A 15,105-nucleotide genomic window follows, 5' to 3' on the forward strand; every position below is an offset into this window, starting at 1 on the left:
GAAGGCGAAGCGAGAGCAATCTGCGGTGTCAGAAGACCAACGGCCCCCACTGACGCCCCGAGGCAAAGGACAGGAGACCGAAGATCAGGGCCAGAGGCCACACCCAACCCCTGCCTTCCTCCTCACCCTCCCTGATGGGCAGCGGGGGGGGGGGGGTGGGGGGGGAGAAGACAAGCGAGGGGCCCCGCGGACAGACCGAGAAGAGCGGACGCGCTCACTGGGAACGCCCGTCCCTCGTCTGGCACGGCTTAGGCTCGGCCCGGGAGAACACGACCACACCACATCGATCCATTGAGCCAAGGTGGAGCGGGGGGAGGCACGGTGAGGACAGTCACCAGAGGGGCCCGCTTTCAGCCTCGCCGGCAACCTCCGTCCCCCCCCCACCTCGCCTCAGGCGAGAGCAGCCGACGACCCCGAGAGGAGAACGCCTGACACGTGGCACGGAGCCCACAGGGCGGGGGTCGTCCCAGCCGCCACCAGGTGCCCACAGCGGGGGTGAGGGACGCCCAGGGTAGAAGACCCACGCGCCGCGCCACCCCGCCCCGCCACCCTCGGGTCGCCCAGAGACCGGAGGTGGCACCAAGGGTCGGGTCAGCCAGACGACACCACACAGGAGCCGGCGCACAGGCCCAGGCGGGCGGCTCCAGCGGCAAGGGCCGAACCGGGCACCAGCTGGCGGCCCAGAAACCCAGAGCCCCGCGTGCGTCCAGAGACCCACAGTCCTCGGTGGCAGACACCAAAGGAGACCGTGTCAGCACTTACCTGGTGGCAAAAAAGGCCTATTAAGGGCGACGAAATGACACCAGCCGACAGCGGAGCCCATCTACGACTCGCAGAGAGGGCCCCCGGAACCTTGTCCCGGCCACCTGTCCCCAACGCTGCCCCATAAACACCAGGCCCCGAGCTCTCTTGGGGGCGGGGGGGGTCATCTGGTCGACCGGGAGGGGGGAGGGGGCGCGTGGTGGCCAAAGCGGGGCCGCGGACACCAAGGTGGGGGGGGGGGGGGAGGGGAGCTGGCCGAGGACGCCCTCCCCGCTCCGTCCACCCGGGTAGGGGTACCGGTCCGTCCGAGTCTCCGAACGGGGATTTGGCTTCGATGTGCCAAAGGAAAACAGAAGACAGAACCGTCAGCGAGGCGCTTCCCACGAGACGAGCGGGCCCCGACCAGGGACCGCGCCCGGGGCCCAGACCGTCCCAGACGGGGCATCCAGGACGGCCCGAGCCGGTCCCCACCTCCCGACTGGGATTCAGAGAGTCGGAGAGGGGTGAGCCAAAGTCGCGTCCGACGACCGAGACCCACGAGGGCACGCTGAAGGGTCGAGCGCGCCCTCCCCGGCCACCCGCGGAAGCAGGGTCCGGTCCATCCACGTCTCCGGACCCGTCAGGACTTTGACAGAGAAAAAGCACGTGTGCCGGGAGACGCCTCGGGCGACCGGACCCCACGGGGGGGACCGCACACGCGCCTCCCCCGGTCAACCCTCGGGTCCCCGCCTCCGGAGTGCGACGCGGAAAACACCCCGGGCAGAAGGGACCCGAGGGCCCGGACCCAGGCGCGCCCTCCGGCGACCTCCAAGCCACCGTCTGGGCCGGTCCCCACCTCCGGAGCGGGGCCGAGGGCGAAGCACACGCTCCTGAGGGCGGCCCAGGAGGAGTCCGGACCGCCGAGCCCGAGTCCAGGCGCTCCGGGCAGGGAAGACCCTCTCCCCGCCCACCGCGGCGGCCCGGCCCAGGCAGGGTCCGGGCGGTCCGTCTCCGCGGCCGCAGGGGCACGGGGGCACGGGGAGATGCTGGTCGACCCGGTCAGGCCGCCCCGCAAGCCGGCTCCGGTGCGCCGCGACGGTCACCCTCCTCGGAAACCTAGAGAACCAATCTCCGGCGACAGCGGGACTGTCCCCAGGCCTCGGCGCCACCGGGACTGTCGCCGCCAGCGTCGCCGGTGTCTGAGAGCTCTGCCTCGGGCCCAGAGGCTGAGTCACAATCCTCCTGAAAGGCCTCGCCGAAGCTCCAGAGGGGAGGGACAATATCCAAGCGGCCGCCAGGTGGCTCCCGACAAGCGACTCGAACGTCCCGAGGACGTGTCGCTGTCGCCGGCCGCCGGGGACGCCACCGCGCCGGCCGCCCAGACGCCCGAGCTCGGCCCGGAGCCTCCGCCGCCGAGCGACGCGACGCGACGCGACCCCGGCCGCAGAGGAAGGGAGAGACGCTGGGAAGGGTCTCCTCAGGAGGCTGCCACGGAGGAGACTCACTCCCCCACGCGATTCCGGGGTGCTGGGGGGGACATTCCACGGAGACGCCGGCGGGCGGTGGGGGCTCGGCGGAGAGAGGGGCACCAGCGGCATCGCAGACTCCCCCGGCCCCCCTCCCCCGCAAGAGAGAGAGAGGGAGGGAGGGAGGGAGGGAGGGAGGGAGGGGCCGGCAAAGCGAAACCAGGCGAGCGCTGCTCGGAGAACAAAGCAGGACTTTGGAAAGCAGACACAGACACGCAAGCCCAGGAGCAACAAAGAAAAAGGAGGAGACACACTCGGAACCCCCAACAAGAGAAGACACAACTCAACCTGGGTAGAGACCGCGACAGAGTCCGAAGACCACACACCCGAGCACGCGCCGGTGGGTGGGGAAAGTGCCCTTGAGGTCAGGAGAACATGGATTTCCAAAGAACTGAACTGGCCACAAACACCAGAATGGCAGGCGGGCGGGAGGGCGGGCGGGAGGTCTGGGGTGGCAGGGCTGCAGGAGTGGGGGTTGGGAGGGGCGGGGGTGGGGGGTGGGGGGTGGGGCTGGGGGGCGTGGAGCTGAGGAGGACCGGACCGAGTCAATAGGGATCCACTAAATAAACCCCGTGTTCCAGGACAACAGCCAGTTACATGAATCAATAACTTTTTGAAGTAGATCAGAAAGGAAATGAAACAAAACCACCAGGCAGCAAAGTCAAGTCATAGAACTGCTCCGGCTGCTGAAAAGTCAGAGAGAGGGGGAGGGGGAGGGGGAGGGGGAGGGGGAGGGGAGGGGGAGGGGGAGGGGGAGGGGAGGGGAGGGGAGGGGAGGGGAGGGGAGGGGAGGGGGAGGGGGGCGAGAGAGCGAGAACGCATGCACATGTGCCTAGACGCGTGTCCATATGTATACGCACGCGTATTCGCGTCTATATATACGCGCACACATGGGTATCAACAAACACGTTCGAAGGGCATGCTCACATACACGCATGTGTCTGTGTGCGCACGTGGATGCCTAGGCGTCTCTACTGTGCGTGTATGCTTGCGTGTCTACACGTAGACACAGGCATATATACACAGACGTACACGGATACACACAGGCACGAATACACACGCTCACATGTGCAGAGACGTCGGTATCCATAGACACATACATACAAAGAAAGGCGGACGTGTCAACACATACAGATGCACACGTGTGTGTACGTGTGATGTAGACACACAGGTGTGGGTGCACGTATATGCGTACACGTCCGTGCATGCTTCCCTAGACGCATCTCTCCGCGTGTGTGTATGCACACATGCATACGCACATACGGACACATCCATAGACGTCTACGTCTCGCGTACAGAGGTCCGCACAGACGTGCGAGTGTCTATGTGTCGATATACACACAGGTCTGTAGAAGTAGACATGCGTGCACGTACGCACGTACAGGTGCACGGGTGCGTCTAGAGTGCCTATACGCAGATGCATGGGCATAGATGCGCACACACGTCAACGCATATGCGAACGTGCGTGTGTATACACACACGTCCCTAGAAGTCCGTGTCCATGTGCCTCTGTGCACAGATACCCACGTGTCTGTGTAGATGTGTACGTGCGCGCGTGTGAGTATCTATAGGTGTATCTATGTACATATGGATACTCACAGACACACACGGACGGAAACACACATCCGTGTGTGTGTGTGTGTGTGTGTGTGTGTGTGTGTGTGTGTGTGTGGTATATACGGGGAAAGCGCAAGCATATTGCAAAAGGGGCTTTTCTGTCCACAACGGATCAAGGCGTCAGACAACTCAGCCTCCCAAAGGGAAACGACCCCCGATGAGCGAAGTGGGCAGGCAGGCAGGGGGCCCGAGCAGACACCTTCCTTCCAAAGAAAGGGAGAACAGACAGACACCCAGAAGCACAAGGTAGAAAACACATCAGCGGCAGGGCTGGGCTGGGCCGGGCTGGGCTGGGCTGGGGCTGCCGGGGGTGGGGGCGGGCTCACGGAAGCATCCCGGGGCGTCTGTCTGGACAATGATCCTTCTCATTCGGAGGGGAAAGGCCCAGGAGCTGGAATCGCAATCGCGACAGCAAGTTCGACACATCAGAAGACAGTGGCTCCTGATCGATCGAACGCGTCTTTGCTGCCGCTGAGGAACATGTGGGCGGACTCGGAGAGATCACATCTCATCCCCTGGGGCCTCCCAGAGAGAGAAACCACATCCCTAGGGAAAAGAGTCCTGCGATTCCCTCGGAACACTCCACCAAAGAGTCCCCCTTCGACCCAACCCAGCCACTCCACGGAGTGCCCACGGAGGGGACAAAGAAGATACGGACGTGTGTATGTGTGGGATCGACCCCCATACCTAGGTAGACATCCGTACACACAGAAGGAGAGAGCTCTCTGTCTGTGTGCCTACGCCTGTGTCTATTCACTCACACACACACACACACACACACACACACACACACACACACACACACACACACAGAGGAATGGGACTCAACCACCAGAAGGGAATGAAATCTCACAGTCTGCAGGAACTTGGAGAGACCTTTAGAGGGGATTATGCTCCACGAAATACCTCAGAGCCGTCGTTTCCACGCAGCACCTACCAAACGATGCACCGTGAACACAACAGAACCAAAGAGAAACAGGCTCCTAAGATACCACCACGGAACACGTGAGGGGTGGCCGGAGGAAGGAGCGGGGGACACGGTGGCGGGGGGTGGGGTGGGGGAGAGAATGAGGGAGACGGATGACGCGGCGCCACCTTCCCCTCAGGAAAGCCGTGAGTCGCGGGCACGCCATGACCCCGGATGTCATCTGCCGTGACGCCCAGTGGTGACGGACGGTCCCTCACTAGATGTATCCTGGTGATCGCTGTGTCACGCGCTACACTCGAAACCGTCGTCGGTACAGCTGAAAAGGAACGGGGGAACAAAACACGAAGGGGGAAGAAAAAAAAAAAAAAGGAAAGGAAGCAGGACGGGAGGAAGGAAAGAAGGCGAAAGAAAACGTTGGCAGTCAGTCAGAGGTCCATTTGAGAAGAGTGGGACTCGCGTGTGTGTGTGTGGAGGGGCGGGGAGTGGGGAGGCGGGGAGAGAAACTAGGGTGAGTAGGAGGACGGGGAGCAGGAGGAGGAGAAAGAAAAGGCCTCGAGGGGGAGGGGGAGATCAAGGATCCAAAGAGTGGACAGGACGGTCAGGTGAGCGCCATCGGGAAAGGAAATGAAGCCAACCCACGAACACCCTCCCCACGGTGCTCGCGTTCAGTCCGAGATCAAGCTGTGGGTAGGTAGCACGGTGTCCTCCGGCACACAGGGACACACGGGCCTGCCTGCCTCGGCGTGGGAGTTCAGGATCACCCCGAAAGCTGAAGCCGTTCTGTTCATCCACGGCTGACAAGGACCACGGTCCCACGACATTCCCACATCCTAGCAAACCATCGAAAGACTCTCTCACTCACTCGCCATGAAACACGTAGAGAACAGAAAAGGAGCGACACGATGGTGGCTGGCTGGCTGGCTGGCTGGATTCCCCGTGAGAGTCTGAGGGTGGAACCCATGGACAGAAAAGCATCCGATTCCCTTTGGCCAAGAGTCGGCCTCGCCTTCTGCGCCCGGTGTCTTGCCTGCGTCCGGATGACTCCCTCCCCCACCCCACCCCGCTCCCAGCTTGAAGGTGCTCTCGAGGTCCGGCCGGAACGCTCTCTTCGGAGCGCCCTTCTGAAGGGGAACGTTGTCTTCCGCGTCCTCGCCCTGAGACAGCTTCAGCCCGGCCCTCCCCTCCACCCCCGCCTCCCTCTCTCCCCCCTGCTCCTCTTCCTCCTCCTCGGAACCCGTGAGCTCTCCTCGCACCGGCCTCTCGCCCCACACGGTGGCGGTGTCGGCCCAGGTACGCTCAGGCGTCTCCTCCCCGCATGCCAGGGGACCGCCGCTGTCTCTCGACTGCGTCGTCCTGGGACCATGTGTTTCCTGGCCTTTTCTGCGGGTGGGGGAGACCCGGACGGGCCGGGGCCAGGCGGGGGTGTGGGGGAGCCTGCGTGCGGGGGGAAGGGTGGGGGCAGGGAGGGGGAGGAGGAGGAGGAGGAGGAGGAACAACGACACAACTCCCCAGTGCCAGTGTGTGCCTGTGGCCCGGGAAACAGAGGACGCACCGGGCTGGCTCCGAAAAGGGGATCGGTCATGAGATGGGGCACGTTTGTTCTCTGCAGAGGCCCTGCAGATCGAACAGGCAGGGGCAAGAATTGGGCTTCCCGCACTGAGAACCGTTCACCCATCGTGGAAACAGGCGTCTGTCACACCGGGGCTTCGGCTCTCGGTGCGATGTCCACAAGCCGTAGCCACCGAAACGTGCGCACGCTGGAGCCGCCGCCGTGCAGAGGGAGATCTCATCCGGCTCCTCGTGTCCTTCCAGCGAGTAGGCCGGGATCTCGGGAAGAACAGACATCCAGAGAGTTGCATGAACCTGACCGTCACGCTTTCGGAAGCCAAGGGAAGCAGAAATGAGGTTCACTCGCGTGCGGGTCTGTCTTTCCACGGGGACGAATCCTCTCTTTGAGCCGATGAGGGTTCCGGGGGCCCCGTGGAGCAGAGAGGATAGAGAGTTCCCTCAGCTCCCCTGCTCCTCCCATGCACGCGCACGCTCCCCAACGGTCCTAGGAACAGCCTGCCCCAGAGGAGCGTGCTGGCTGGCCACAACCCACCTCCACGGAGACGGAGACGGCAGTGTCCGTCCGCGTCAGTCATCCTCGTCCAGAGTCCCCGGGCCGTGTGCCCTCGCCTTCACGCCTGGCACCGTCCGTTCTGTAGGTTTGTGTCGAACCTGCCCGGAGCCCTGTGGCATCGTCCCGGATCAGGGGTTCGGTGGAAAACACCCCGTCCCCCCGCCTCATCGGCAGGTGGATCCTTCACCACTGGACCACCAGCCAGGGAGGTCCCCTCACAGCCTTCGAAAAGCATCTACCCTGAAACATTCCATGTCGTCCTCCAAAATCACTGGACCATCACGACTGAAATGAAGGAAACTATGTGAGTTCAAGAATGTCTTCACTCCTCAGTGCTTCTTGCTTTAGAACCACGAAGGCATCTCTCTCTCTCTCTCTCTCTCTCTCTCTCTCTCTCTCTCTCTCTCTCTCACACACACACACACACACACACACACACACAGAGGGGGGCTCATCGTCCAAAAGAAACCAACTGTTGTGTGTATCCATCCCCCTTGTCGTGGCCGTTGTGCCATCGCTAGTCAAAGAAGCTGATCTCATGTGGAATCCGATGTCTTCTTCTCTAGGACACTTCAAGAAGCAGCAAGGGTGCCTGCCGGTTTGTGAGAAACGAAGGTCAACCCGTCACGATGCGATCCCTTTTCCGGGCCTGATCGTTCAGAAACTCTCCCATCCCAAGCGGGGGACGTCAGGATATCCATCTCGAGTTTGGGACTGGGGCTTCCCCGGCGGCTCCGTAGGAAACCGTCCCGTGCCCACGCAGGAAACACGGGTTTCATCCCCGGCCCGGGAAGATCCCACGTGCTACAGAGCCACGAAGCCCATAGGCCTCGCCGATGGAATCTGTGCTCTCGATCCTGGCCACTGCGAGCGCTGAGCCCACACCCAGCAGCCACCGAAGCCCACGTGCCCCAGTGCCCACGCTCCCCAAGAGGAACCACAGCCACGAGAAGCCCAGACACACAGGCGCAGAGCGGCCCCCTCCTCCACGGAGAGAGAACGGCTCGCACAGCAGTGAAGACACAGCACACCCCCACAGAAGTCAAAGACATCCCGTGATTGGAAAGCAATACGGGGTCTAGGGTGGGATGCCGTCGGCCAATACCTCGTCCTATCCCTCGGGAAGCTCGCTGACTCTGCGGTCGATGAGATCGAGAAACCGCAGCTCACCGTGCCATCGGAAGGGTGGGAAGCTCTCCCTACAGTGCGGAGAGCCCAGTGGAGACGTGACCCGTGGGGACCGTGAGCATGCCCGTTCCCGTGAAGAAGTCCTTCCCAGTCCGGGCTCTGGAGATCGGCCCACGCGGACCTGCAGACAGTGGACGGCCATCCCTCTCGGGGCTCCCTGCAGGCTCGCGGGTCCGGGCGTGCTGTGCCCCCAGCATCTGCTCGCCTCTTCTGGGCCCGTCTCCCCCATTGTGCTCCACTCGCTTTGAATCCTTCTCCCCTCTCGTCTGACGTGTTTTCTTTCCTGTTCGACTCTTTCTGGCTCCCCAGGCACCACTTCGCATCGTTCTTCTCTTCTCATCGCACTCGTCTCGTGGAAAGAATTCCACGTATCTCTGCTCTGTGCCCCAAGGAGTCTGGCATCGCTCCATTCATCTGGGGATCGACTGGCACCCGGGCAACCCCGGCCCACGAAAACCCTGGTTCCGTGTGGAGGGAACGACTTGCCGACGACCGCAGGGGGCTTGTGGACGACGTGGAAAGCTGGCACCGGGGAGTCGTCCTGCGGACACACCCTCGGGCACCATCGCGTTCGCGGGAGCGTTTGGGTTGTCGTCGCGGTCGCCGCCGTATTCCCTAAGACGTGTGCGGTCGCACTGGATGCCAACGGCGTCTATCGGAAGAGAAAGGCTCATTCCCCGGATCCCCTCGGAAGGACTTCGAAAAAGAGTCGTGGGCGAGACGTGATCGATCTTTCCTACACTCTCACTTCTGGGGAGACATCTAAAGAAAAGAGACACCGGATCTAACCCTCAGAGAGAGATCTGCGCTCCCACGTCCACGGCAGCATCCGTCACACGGGTCAAGAGAGGGAAACAGCCCGAGTGTCCATCAAGGGAAGAAGAGGGAAAGAAGACACACGATCCAGAGAGAGATCGATCGATAGGTAGACATAGATGTCCCACGGAGCCACAGGAACGAACACATTCTTCTCTGGTGAGAGCATGGATGTGACTTAGGGCGTGATGCCCAATGAATGAGTCAGGTAGAGAAAGAAAAAGACTTTCTCATGCCACTTACATGCCATGATGGCCATCAAAAAAAAAAAAGAAAGAAAGAAAGAAAGAAAACAATCATCACAGAGCGGCTGGGGGAGGGAGGCATGGGAAGATATTGCATTGATGGAAGGGGGAGAGAAAAAAAAAAAAAAAAACGACTTCACGGATAAGGTACATCTATACTGCACACGTCACAACGAGCACGGTGATTCTAATGAACAGCATTATTCTTATCGTATGATACTATTCGGAGAAGGCCATGGCGCCCCACTGCAGTCCTCTTGCCCGGAAAATCCCATGGACGGGAGGAGCCTGGTGGGCCGCAGTCCACGGGGGTCGCTCACAGTTGGACGCGACTGAGCGACTTCCCTTCCACTTTTCACTTTCACGCCTTGGAGAAGGACATGGCAACCCGCTGCAGTGTTCTTGCCTGGAGAATCCCAGGGACGGGGGTGCCCGGTGGGCTACCGTCTGTGGGGTCGCACAGATTCGGACACGACTGAAGCGACGCAGCAGCAGCAGCAGCAGCAGCAGCAGCAGCAGCAGCATGATCATCTGAGAAAGTTGCCATGACAGTGGACATGAATCATTCTCCTCCCGTCCAATGGCAGAAGGAAATGGCAACCCACTCTAGGATTCTTGCCTGGAACTGTCCACGGATGGAGGAGCCTGGTAGGCGACAGTCCGTGGGGTCGCAAAGAGTCGAACACGACCGAGTGACTCCGCTCTCTTTCACGTCCAGTCGTGATCTGCGTGGGCTGTGAGAAAGCTATGAGCTACCGCCTGGGCGGTCATTATTCTTTCGCAACGTACAGGTGCCTCTTGTCCCCATTCTGTACACATGAGAACGAAGGATGTCATATGTCCTTCACGAAGGAAATGATATTTCAATACGCCTGGAAATTAAACACATAAAATCCCCTAGTTTTCTTGTCTTTCCGTGAAGAGTCGGTATCGGCTGCGCCAAAAAAAAAAAAAAAAGGGAAAAGAAAGAAAGAAAGAAAAAGAAAGCTTTATTTGGGGGTCTTCGATATGGCCATGCAGGGACACAGGTTTGAATAAAAACCGGGGGAACGTTCCCCAGGAAAGAGTCGGGGGCTTAGAAAGCTGAAACTCCGTGAGGTTGTAAAGCGACCCGAGAGCAATGATGATGGACTGTCATGCAAACAAGGAACTGTCTCTTCTTCCAGGGTCGATAGGCTGTCACAAGTGAGGTAGGGAAAGGGGAGGGTGTGTGTGATAGGGGTCTCGAATGTCGGGAACACTGTCTCGAGGATCCGGAGGACTCTGTTCCCCAGGAGGTGCTCCGAGTTTCCAGACTGAGACACAGACCTCTTCCTCCATGGCCTTCCCCTTCTCTATTTTGGGGCGCTCTCTTGGCGATGCCGATTCCACTTTGATTTTCCTGTCACATGTCATCCCCTTTTGCATTCAAAGATACCATTCCATCATGGGAACAAGAGACCTGGTTTATCTTTTGAGAGAGGATTCGAATGAGACATGATCACTATCCGTTGCGTGGTTCCGGGCACGAACGACCCACACGGGGATCCACGCCACATCTCTCTCTGCCATCGAGAAAGGCTGGGTACGGCAAATGACGCCACGGGATCGGCGAGTTCCTCGGGCTCAGCACTCCCTCGACTTGGCTGCGGTTTTTGGTTTTGTTCCCTTCCGTGTTTGCTCGCTCGCTGACCCACACGATCTCTCCGGATAGGGCAGCCCATCGAAGCGGAGGCACGATCGAGTCTGTGTGGATCCTATTCACGCATCCCATGGGGAGATCGACGACCTCTACGTGGATCCATACCCATGGCCGTGTTGGGTTCAGGAGGACCCTTTGGTGTTTTCTGGGTGCGCTCTCTGTTGTCCATGAGCTCACGTGCCTTTCGGGGACATGGCTGATGGAGACGGACACCAAGCAGCAGGGCAGCAAGCTGGCATCTCGGCCTAGAGCGGTTCCCCAAATGACATCCCAGCACCAGGGCTGAGACAGCCATCCCTCCCCGGGCCCCCCTCGTCGCCGGGGAGGGGTGGGGTGGGGTGGGGGTGGGGGGTGTGAGGTGGGGGAGATGGGGGTGGGAGCCGGTTCCGGGTGCGCGCGCGCGCGCGCGTGTGTGTGTGTGTGTGTGTGTGTGTGGGCGGGTGGGTGGGTGGGGTGGGGAGGGGACGGGACTGGGCTCGGGGTTGGGGGTGCACGCACGAGGTGAGGGGACCGTCCCGGTCCCCCTGAGACGTGAAGGCAGGTTCTGTCCCGCTGAGAACTCCCTGCCTTCAGGCGCGCGAGGGGAGCAGGTTTCTCTCCAATCCATTTAGGAAACGGTTTTGAAAAAGTTTCCAGACAAAAAGTATCACACAGTTAGACACAACATGTCTGCTTGTGATTGCCGGGGCCAGCGTGAGGAACTCCGCCCATGGCAAAGGTCATGAGGAAGGAGGCTTGGCGTACGCCAAGGCGTGATCAAGCCTCAGGAAACCCCCTGTTCCCGAGCATCTACCCCCAAAGCCAGAGTCTACCTAGAAATGACGAGTCTAGTGGGTTGGTTAGGAATGCCGTGGGTGAAGGGCTTTTCACGTGTCGGGCCGATCGTGACGGCTCCTTCCCGGCCCCGGGTGTGACAAGGGCGTCTCAGGTCAAACCTCTCTGGGAGTCTTTGGAGAGTCTTCACGAGCACAGGGCTTTTCTCACGGTCGAGTCCACGATTGCCGCCAGGCCTCCATATCCTTAGGCGCCTGGGAATCTATGGGTCCACGTCGTCGGAATATAGAAAAGGAAGTCGAGTCGTTTTTCAGGGGAGCAATACTAGACTTTTCGAGTGAACGCAGGTTCTCTTTTGGAATAGATCCCTGTCCTCTGTGATCAATCCCTGCGTCCTTGCTAGGCACACATGTCCCTCGATCACTCTCTTCAGACTCAAGAGACCTTCAGGGCAACATTGGGGAAAGGATTTTCCTGTGTTGGGCTGAGGGTTGCTGCTGCATCTCCATATTCCCTGCCCTTCGAGTGAATATAACTAGCATAGGGGAGACATAAGGATTCACCTTTCAGACGAATCACGTGAACTTTGGGTTCGATCCATTCCTTTCTCGATTGGAACTCACGACACCCTCAGCCTACAGGAATGTCACTTTATCTGGAGGGTGGTGCCTGGTTTAAGGAAAAACACCCTTGGAACACAGAAGTGTTTTGGGGATCAGAAAGAAAGGATCGTCACGTGTCAGCAGGCCTCACGGCCAGAAGATGATGTCATATCCCTAAGACCTTTTTCTTTTCCGTACATTTATGTGAAGCACCTGATTTTGAGAAAGGTCGGGACTCCTGACCCCCACGTGACTCTGTAGTCATCCCTGTATGTCACAAAAGGGATAGAAGCAAACCCAACACGAAAGACATCGGATCCGTCTCCGGAAAGACCGATACCCCCATGTCGCTTCTTTCTTGCTCCCCGTTTCTCTGGCTGAATTCCAAGTTCTTCAGCCTCTTTTCCTCCACTCATTTTCCTACGACACGATCCGTTTCTAATCTCTCTGTATCTCTGTCGTTAAATATGTATTTATCCAAGGACGCCAACGCCGTCCCCGCCTTCGAATTCCCTGGATCCAACGGGGCTGGACCCCGGCAGGAGGCGGTGTGTGGTGGTGTGTCTGGGGCATGCCCAGGTGGTGCTGCGTGGGTGTGGGTGTGTGTGTGTGGGGGGGGGGGGGGTGGGGGGTGGGGTGGGGTGGGTCATGAGTGTGGTGTGTGTATAGGTTCCACGTGAGGCCGAGTGTGTGTCGGGTGGGCACCATGGGTGTGTGCGTGTGGGATGCGCCAGTGGGTGTGGGCGTGGCCGGAAGGGGGTGGGGCGTGCAGAGACAGTGGCCCAGAGACACAGCCAGGCAAAGGACAGCGCAGTGTGTGTGTGTGCAGGGGGTAGGGGGGAGTGTGTGGTGTGTGGCCTGTGCGAGCGGGGTGTGAACGGGCTGCGTGTGTGTGTGTGTGTGTGTCTGGGGTCGGGATGTGTGTGTGCGCGGTGTGCAGGCGGGGTGTGTGTGCGGGTATGCGTGTGGTGTGTAGGGTGCCGCTGTGGGTGTGGGTGTGGGTGTGGCCTGTGGGTGCGAGGGGTGGTGGCGCAGAGACAGAGGCCCAGAGACACAGCTAGGCAAAGGACAGTGCAGCGTGTGTGTGTGTGTGTGTGGGGGGGGGGGGGTGTGCGGGAGAGGTGGGGGGGCGGGGTATGTGTGGGGGCGTGGTGTGTGCGGGGGTGGGGGGTTTTATGGGCGGGCGGGCAGGTGTGTGTGGCGCTGGGGGCGGGGCGGGGTGTGTGTGTCTACGCATGTGGTGTGTGGGCAGAGACAGAGGAGAGGGGGAGAGTCACAGCCAGGCCAAGGAGAACGCAGTGGGGGGGGAGGGGGGTGGCTGGGGCGGGAAGGGAGGAGTGTGCGGTGTGTGGCAAGCGTGGGCGGGGTGCAAACGGGCTGGGTGTGCGTGTGTCTGGGGTCGGGACGTGTGTGTGCACTGTGTGCAGGCGGGGTGTGTGTGCGGGTATGCGTGTGGTGTGCGGTGCGCCTGTGGGTGTGGGTGTGGTGGAGGGTGGGTGGCGCAGAGACACAGCTAGGCAAAGGACAAGGCAGTGTGTGGGGGGGGGGGCGGGGGGGGCGGGAGAGGTGAGGGGGCGGGGTTCATCATCTGAAAGGTGAAAGGCACAGGGACGCACGCACGCACGCACGGACGCACCCACCCACGCATGCACGCACGTACGCACGCACGCACGCAGGCACCCAGCCACGCACCCACCCACCCACCTGCCCACGCGCCCACGCACGCACGCGTCCACGCACCCACCCACGCACGTGCCCGTCCACGCTGTTGTGTGACGAGCTGGGTGGAGCTAAGCGTGTGATGACTCTGTCCACTGGGTGGAAATCGCAGATCTCAGTGAGGTTCTGATGGGAGCAGGGGCTTTGACGCAGTGAGAAGGAGAACACACTGATGGTCGACTTAAAGGTCAATAGAGAGGGGTCTGAAAGCTCCCAGAAGGAAATCACAGCACTTTGTAAAAGTTTGGTGTAACTATTTGTTCTGGCACAGTCGCCAAGTGTAAATGGTTCATTTCTGAATGTCATTTCTGTCCCGCTGAGTACTCCCTGCCTTCAGGCGCGCGCGAGCAAGGGGTGCAGGTTTCTCTCCAATCCACGGCCATGCATCGTGTTCGCCCTGTTCAAAAAAAAAAAAAAAAAAAACCCACAAAGACCAAAACGTTTTTGTTTATCTTGGCCTGTTTTCTGGGCCGAGGCCAAAGACCTCTTCAAGCGTGTCCAAAGGATCTGACAGGATGGGAGGGAGGGTGCAGGTCAATCCATGGGTCAAGAGATCCACAGAATCGGTCACAGCTGTGACTCGGGCCTTTTTCAGAAACAGGCCCATTTGGATGAGTCCCTGGACAGGAGTCACCCCAGGAGTTTCCTTGAAGGGATCGAGTTGAGCTGCAGGAGTCGGGAGCGTGACCCCGCCGCCGCCAGACGGCCTCCTCAGCCCCGCAGGCCGGCCTGCAGGCAAGGCAGGCAGGCAGGCAGGCAGGCAGGCAGGCAGGCAGGCAGGGGCTATTGTCTGTGGGCCCCACCGCCACCCTCCCCCACCCTCCCCCTGCAGGGCCTCGTCCGATAGCTTCATTCAAATGCAGAAAGCGTTCCAGTCAAGTCAGAGCCTTTGACTTCGCCTCGAGCTTCTCGCCATTGAATGGTGATCCGCCCCACCCACCCCTCCTCCCGTCCCCATCCCCATCCCCATCCCCATCCCCCCATTCCATTTCTCCACCTTGAGACTGCCCCTTTGGGCACCGTGCGGAGGAAGGGGGCTGGGGGGTGGGGAGGGAGGCCGAGGGACAAACTCGCCTCGCGTCAGGCCAAAGGAGTCTCCTCCTTTTTTGTCACCCAGGAAACCCCGCTCACGCGTGCGAGGATCAC

This window comes from Budorcas taxicolor, unplaced genomic scaffold (genome assembly GCF_023091745.1).
Source record: "Budorcas taxicolor isolate Tak-1 unplaced genomic scaffold, Takin1.1 scaffold485, whole genome shotgun sequence".
NCBI lineage: Eukaryota > Metazoa > Chordata > Mammalia > Artiodactyla > Bovidae > Budorcas > Budorcas taxicolor.